The 8,034-nt window shown below is 39.5% G+C and overlaps 1 protein-coding gene across 4 annotated transcripts in view; it reads right to left on the reverse strand.

Moving 5' to 3' along the window:
- LOC121321775 (LIM domain-binding protein 3-like) overlaps positions 1 to 3,955 on the reverse strand; it is a 31,976-nt gene extending 28,021 nt beyond the window's left edge. The window contains exon 1 of one of the 4 annotated variants that reach the window (XM_041260938.1): positions 3,861 to 3,954. The gene's annotated coding sequence lies outside the window, so the exon portion shown is untranslated. Of the gene's footprint in view, positions 1 to 3,860 lie in introns of all 4 variants that reach the window. The other 3 variants (XM_041260939.1, XM_041260941.1, XM_041260942.1) reach the window with 3 other exon arrangements.
- Between the last annotated feature and the right edge of the window lie 4,079 nt (positions 3,956 to 8,034).

Below are 8,034 nucleotides of genomic sequence, written 5' to 3' on the forward strand. Positions count from 1 at the left end.
GTGTGTGTGTGTGTGTGTGTGTGTGTGTGTGTGTTAGTGTGTGAGTGTGTGTGTGTGTGTGTGTGTGTGTGTGTGTGTGTGTGTGTGAGTGTGTGTGTGTGTGTGTGTGTGTGTGTGTGTGTGTGTGTGTGTGTGTGTGTGAGTGTGTGTGTGTGTGTGTGTGTGTGTGTGTGTATATAGTGGTAAATAAACAAAGCAAACACTTGAAAGACAGTGACTTGGCACTGCACCACCTAGTCTATAGTGACACATCACGCTGTCCAAGGTACTTACAACAGAACTGATTACAGTACAAATGTGCATGTGCAAGAAACTTGCCTTGGGGATAAATTGCAGGCACTGTGTGTAGAGTTACTGAACTGTGAAAAAGACTGGGGTCAAAACTGTATAACTGGAATAAGACATTCAAGTGAACAGTAGAAACTCAACAATTAAGAGCTTATAAATCTCTCTGAGCAGAAATGTATAAAACCCTATAATCTCTGGAGATACTAGACTGTACTGTATTGTTAATTCAAATCCCTAACTTTCTGATCTCCAGCTGCATTTCGAGGTGGTCACTTCAACTCCTGAAGATGTGGAACTGTTCCCATCGCAGTATGAAGATGGAATTCGATAGCCTTTCTTTACCTGGTTTTAAAGATTGAATTCGGGAATTGCTTAGAACCTCTTGCCAGTGCTTCTCCTTCAGTCCACATGAAGAAATAAAAATACGCCAATCTTATTTATTCTGTCCTTTCATCTCTATATGTTGCTGAGGAACAGCTGGACGATAATGACACTTGGTTATTGATTATCAGCTGAAGATTAATATGTTTTAACTTCCACTAATTGCGTCTTTCTCCTTCATGAGTAGTTCTTTCTCTTTTTTTCAGCCTGCTTGTTGCTTGTTGGCTTTTTAAAATAAAGCACTGAAGCCTGTTCTCTCCCGTGGGGGAGTGAAGTAATTCTCCGATGCCCAGTTTAATCGCATGGCTCTTACCACACAATCCCCTCCCCACCATAGCATCTCTTTAAGGACGGTTGTCTACAGATAAAGAAAGGAGGAGCGATGCATCTCGGGAGCAAGGGCACTGTTTTGATTTAGACGAATGTCAATTAATGCCGATGATATGATTACAGATAAGCGTGTTTCAGTAACAAAACCAATAATCAGTAACCTCACAGAAAACAGTTTATCATTTCACTGCTCTTCTTGTCTCCTGATGGTTGTTGAACTGCTAGCCCCTGGGAGACCTCTCCATATCTCACTGATTTATTTTCAGTCCATTCTGAAAGTGCCTATAAATTACCTTGTGACCGAGCCACTTTAGAGGGGTTAGACCGCTGGTCTGTGTTCCTGCCACCGTCAGACAGCCTGCACCCAATTCATTATCCAAAACAAACACAAAGGAAGGCTCATTATAATCCCAATATATCCAGAGTCTCCTCCCATTACGCACTAGGGAAGGCATGCAGGCACTACTGGGATTCAGAGCGCGGGGGGAACCTGCATTTCAGACGTGACCAGAGACAGACAGACAGACAGGCAACAGACAGACAGGCAGGCAGACAACAGACAGCTAGGCAGGCAGGCAGGCAACAGACAGACAGGCAGACAGGCAGACAGGCAGGCAGGCACGCAACAGACAGACAGACAGACAGACAGCAATGTACAAAACTAAAACCAGACAACCATAACTGTCAGTTTACAGCCTCAGTATGGTAGTAAAAAGGTCACCACTACAGGTGAGTAGAAAATATTCTTCCAATCGTCTTTCAAACACTCAGGGTGGAAGTTAATTGCTGTTGAATGGAGCTCAATTGTAAACTTGAGTGAAGGACAGCTTTTCTTGTTTTGAAATCACCTCATTAATGAACGGATGTATTGAATACCTGCCGTGAATACTGATTAAAGACAATTCCAAGAACGAGTTCAGGTATCACACTCCAACTGGAATCCAAAATAAAAGTCATTAATATCTGCAAAATGTCTTCCTCAAAATATGAGGAAAGGTACTGTAGTATAGTATCCCTGGCACATCCAGTATATTTACTATGTATCAACTTTCCCTTTTTTTACGTTACTATGAAATGCTATTTGAGTATTTGGTATGAAGTTGTTCTGTATATATTACATTATCCACGTACAGAAGTAGAATACAAATCACTATGAACTAATTCTGATCATTTATTTATCATAGGAATGACATATAGAGCAGTATGGAGACTGGCACTGCTATTTATATTAACAACCGGAACCGTTTATTAAATCATTTCACAGGAGCTACTTAGGGCTTTGACATGGCTAATTTCTACGTTACTCTGTACAAGAACAACATACATGTGATTACTTTTACAATATGAAATGTATTTTAAATGACTTCAGGGAAGTTTAACCCGTCTCACTGTGGCTTCTGCAGTGACACTAAACACACCTTTTTTCGTGTAGCATGCGATCGTGCACCCCGAAGAGACAGTGCACCCCTTCACCGCCGTGGGCTTTAACACGCCTCCACACGTCATGTGACGTAAAGAACCGTTCTCCTCAGTCCTCTCAGGACAGCATGACTGTTAGGTTTTAATATTTTAATAATGATAATAATAATAATGCTGCATACACGGATACAATGTTACCATGGTACGTGTGGAGATTGTATTAATTTATTTTTTTACAGTAACTGACTGTAACTTGTAATGTGGAAAACAAACGTTTTAAAACATGCATAACTGAAAAAGCACAGCACCTGCCCGTATCTTAAATATTTTGTAAATGTGGAATTGATATTTTATTGTACCGGATACGACTTTTAAGTATTACCCACCAAATAGCGGCCCCTAGATAACGTGTCTGACAGGGGACGCGCTATCTCACACGATGCACACCGGTGTCACATCAATTTATGCTCTCTATCAAATGTTCCTGCTTTGCATACTGCGCATCCCAGACTATTTTTCCCCTTGCAATACGCATGCCTACATTTAGTTTTCCTTGCTTAGCAAGGATGCTCATCAAAAACAAATACCCGTCTTTGGATATGAAATGCGTGTTTTGTAAACCTTCATTTTATCCCACGTGTAACTAATGTGTTTTATATTGAATACAGACTATTAACGAACTTTAAAGTGTGCTACAGGGGGACTTGCATTCTTTTTTTAAATAAAAAAGCACCTATACACTAATCGCACATTTTTTACACTGAAGCGCAGCATTTTCTCAAAACTGTAAGTAACTTCAAGTAAATTTGTAAAATTGTTTTGCAAAAGTAGCACACTTATTCTTATTATTACAGCTATTTGTCGGGTGTGAGATCCGATACTATTTGTCATGTTGTTGATACTAAGTTTGAAAATAAGTTATTTTAATTATATTAAATTATTTTAGTTACAGCTACCAATGAAATTTTGACAAAAAATTTGGTTACACCGGTACTGTTGTAGTTTGCTACCCCTGAGGTCGGCTGAACAGTGCACTGTCCCCTCCTTCTCCTCCCTGCTCGGTAGCCTCTCCAACACGCTCTTGCAAAAAGTTGAAGAGCCCAGTAGCCTACTCTTCTACTTGCCTCAATAAGCGCTACACACATCGACAGCTGACTAGTCTTGTCACACAAACCGGCTCACTGACTAAAGCGACATCCCAGCTGGTGTTTTGAAAAATAAGCTAGTAAGCTTGTATTTTTCCCCTCCTACACGCAGTTGTAAAAAAGTAATAGTTTAGTTTTTTTGTAAGTTTGTTTGTTATTTTATCTGTACAGAATATCGAGTATAGCATGCACTGTTGTACCAGCTGGCAAACGGGTTTATCCGCACAGATATAGCACACTGCAGGTTTGCGTTGCGTTATTAATAGCGGCGCTCGGCTCTCCAGTGACAGTACGTACCTGTTCCACTTGTTTGAAGAGCTCCTCTAAGATCCTTCTGTGTCGCGCTATGGCCCTCAGACGGCCTTTATCCGATCCCTGGGACACCGGTGACGTGATCTCGGAGGGGGGATCACACTTGTCTTGTGATCATAGACCTATAGTCGGATAGGAGCAGTTTAAACACCGTGCAAACTCGCTGTCGAATCATACCAGCGTGGTTAATTGTGGCTGTCAACGGTGACCCTACAATAACTACCCCAAAAGAAGGAACGAAAGCAAAACATTTTCAGTCTGCAAAAATAAACAAACCAAAACGTCAAATATTTGCAGCTATTGATTGTTGAAAAAGAAAATGAGCGTGCAATCTACAGCAGTGTAGTAGCTGCTGAAGGATCTCACTCTGCACTTGTTTAAAAGTGTCTTTCAAACGACTACTAACCAAGGGTTAAAAATCGATTCCCTTGACCTCGTATTAACACCTGCAACATTATGACTGGCCCCTCTTTAAAGGAGTGTTGAGAGTTCCTTACAGATTGATTTTAAGAAGGAAGTTTTCTTTTTTTAAAAAAACTTATTTCGTAAAATTTAAAAGTATACCGTTTAGGGTTTAACTACCGTGCATTTTAAAGTAAATCTTTGCATCTAAATTGGACCTGCATGCCACACACATTGTCTTATATTGGAATTGAATTCGCACTTTCTTTGAACTTAAAACCCTCTCAATGGATAACCGGATATAAGTAATATATTTAGTAAAGAGTGCATTTCATTTGTTTTCATGATCACATGAGGTGATTTGCCATCTTTTTTCTTGCAACTAAAATCACACAGCCATTAATATCATGGTGTTAGCTTCTAAAAACTGAGCCCCTTCCAGGCGGAGTTCTGTCTTCTCACGCTTTAGTTGAGCATTCATATAGAATGCTTTTTAAAGATGAAATAGAAGGAAAGCAACCCAATAGAAAGGTATGTAAAACAGTAAATGCGAGATTTGAAATGTTTACAGTCACAGTAAAGGCACTGTTTACCACTTTCTAATGGTAATAAAACCCGGGCATTGCCATGGTAGATGACTTTGTCTGTCTGGTAGAGCTTTCTCAAGTACCAGGTGGTAATGTCCTGCAATCTGGCTCTGCTGTTCCAGTAACAGCTGTAATATTTTCCGGCCCATCCCCTTGGGAAGCTCCGGGACCGAGATCACCCAGAAGAAAATAAGAACCTGGAATTAAAAATAGAATGTGAGGAGGCAGCATTGTTTCCTTTCTCAGTCAACTCCCTTTGTTGGGCCGAGCGCAAGCACTGAGAATAGCCTCTCCCCTCCCCTCTCCCCTCTCTCCTCTCTCCTCTCTCATTCCTCTCCTCCCCTCCCTCCTCTCTCCTCTCTCCTTTCTCATTCCTGCCCTCTCCCTTTTCTCATTCCTCCCCTCTTCCTTCCCCTTCCCTCTCCAATCTCTCATTCATCCACTCCCCTCTCTTGACAGCTTGCCTTGATTCATACGTGGAGATGCTGCCTATGTTACATTTCCATCATTTGACTTGAGTGTTTCATCCACATTAGAAGTAATGGGCTGGTGTTGAAGGAGAAGCCATGTGGCAGATTCACTATAAAATTCAGCCTCATCAGAGGATTATTGTCTTCAGTTCCTGACACTTTCTCTTCCACAGATCAAGTGAAAGCATTTTATGCATACAAAACTACATAGATAAATAAGTCAGGTCATACTGACCCCAACCTAAGAAAAGTTTTAAAACATTATAGGGGAATAAAGTAACATTTAAAGCCAATGGAAACCAGTGTCAGGTCAAATAGAGGTGAATGTTCCCATGTTTTACACACTGCACTCAGTGGCTACTCCATGCTTTTAGAACTCTGTGTAAAGCAAGGTTACGGTTTAAATGAAGTAAACAATAATTAATACTTAACCCTGTCCATGAATACGGACACATTTAAAAATAACCACCAACACGACTAGATATTGAATGCACTGGAAATAAGAAACATGGAAGTGTATACAAGCGTTTTTTATTTATTTATTTTGGTGAAACTATCCATCAGGAATTGAGGAAACATCATTGTTCAAAAAACATAACCAATTTACTTTTATACTTAAAAAAAAATAAATTACTAAGCTTTTTTGAGCAACAATAAATGATTATTACTTCAGCAGCTTGGATAGCTGAAACAGTTTATGCAATGTGCAATTGGGTGCAATTGGGTGCAATGCCAATAGCTAACAGTAGGAGGCAGTACAGAACAGGAAGAAACTCAGCAGGGAAAGGCTGACCACTATGAGTATTGTAAACATGAGCACTGTGCAATTAACAAAATATTCAACTGTAACGTAGTATACATGCAATATGGCAACTTAATGTGATTAATAATAGTAATAATAATAATAATAATAATAATAATCAAAGAAGACTCATCTTCTGAGACAAAGACTGTAGTGTCATCACTTAATGACCTGGAGTCTCTAGTAGTTTCATAAAAATTTACATCAATAGGACCGGAAGCTTATCCTGCCTTATCTCACTTATAGAAATTTTACAGTAAAAATAAACTAAATCAATTCATCAATCAATCTTTATTTTATATACCCCCACCCCCCCCCCCCCCCCCCCCCCCCCCCCCCCCCCCCCCCCCCCCCCCCCCCCCCCCCCCCCCCCCCCCCCCCCCCCCCCCCCCCCCCCCGTATAATAAACCAAAGATTTCATAAGTAATATCATTATTTATGTTTTTCTTTTTTACCTCCCCCCCCCCCCATAAATATTGAAGTAAATGAATACATAAATAAATACATAGACATGTATGTATTATATTTATTTATCTTGATATTTATTTATTTCACTATCGTATAAACACTGCTATTTAATACTGTACGAATTGAAAATAATTATTCAACAGTTCTTGTTCAACTGTATATAGTGAAGATTTTTGTGCATAAAGGTCACCATGGTTTCATATATTTTTACTTTCAAATTAAAAAATATATTTTAACGACCTGCACAATTGCTTTGTGCGGGACTTGTTGTCTGTTCAGTTTGTCTCGCCTGTCTGTGTTACATGTATTGTAAGGGGAACGGAATGGGTCACTCTGTTAGTGAATAGAGAGAATGTGTGGTGTTGTTTATGGGGTTGCAGAGCACCGTCTCTGGGTTGCCACCTGTCCGGGGTCCAGGAATTTCTTATTACCCCCAGTCCCAGGAATTAGAAATATTTAACTTATGATGTGCCAGATACTTGGAATTTGTGAGCCCCTACTGTGCACCCCCGGTGAGCAAGCACAATTTGACGTGCTTTGACCAAGTTCCTTTTTTCCTTTTAAGAAAACGTACTTCCCGGTACATGTTATTAAGAAAAAATGCATTTTCATTAGTATGTTACAAAATAGAGTACTCATATGAATTATATACAGTATTTCTATGTTGTTTGTATATAAACGTTTATAGACTCACAATTAAAACAATGTATATGACATATTTGGTATAAGAGTATCATAACTTTATACGCTGATAAAAAACAAAAAAAAACAAAAACCCTTTGCGTCAGTAATAGAATCAGTAATAGAATCTGTGTATTTCCTGTAAAATCAGCTTCAGTGAGTGACAGCTACATGACGCTTAAGCTGAGGAGACTGTACTAAAGGACTATTCTGTGTAAAAAGGAGCACAGCATTAACAATATGTAAGGTACGTGCATAATGATTTCTGTTCAGTTTTCAAGTTGCCTAAAATTACAGGTAGATGGATGCTTCTTGCAATTATTGTACTTTTAAATATCAGATCACTATTTAGGGGTGTACCGGGTTCAATATATATACTTCATACTTCCACTCGAACTACATAACCGCTACACTACACAGATTCACATCTTAACCCTTTCAACAGACTAGGCTACTTTTACATTTACCCTATCCAAATGGCAACACATTTCCTCAATATAGGTTGAACAGTTTTTCTATTCCCATGTTATAAAGTGAAAAAAAGAAGTGATATCTGAAACAAAAGCACATTGGAAATGTGAAAAAACATCAAGTTATCATGCCCAGCCATTTAAAGTAGAGATATCAAAAACACAAGCCAAGTTTCAAGAAACCATTGGAGCAACCTTGCCCAGCACAAAGCAAACGGGCACAACTGTGAAGCTGATGGGGGCCAAGGTTTGTGTTTGTGGCTTGTGTTTTTCATGCAT

Source organism: Polyodon spathula, chromosome 10 (assembly GCF_017654505.1).
Source record: "Polyodon spathula isolate WHYD16114869_AA chromosome 10, ASM1765450v1, whole genome shotgun sequence".
In the NCBI taxonomy this organism is placed as follows: Eukaryota; Metazoa; Chordata; class Actinopteri; order Acipenseriformes; family Polyodontidae; genus Polyodon; species Polyodon spathula.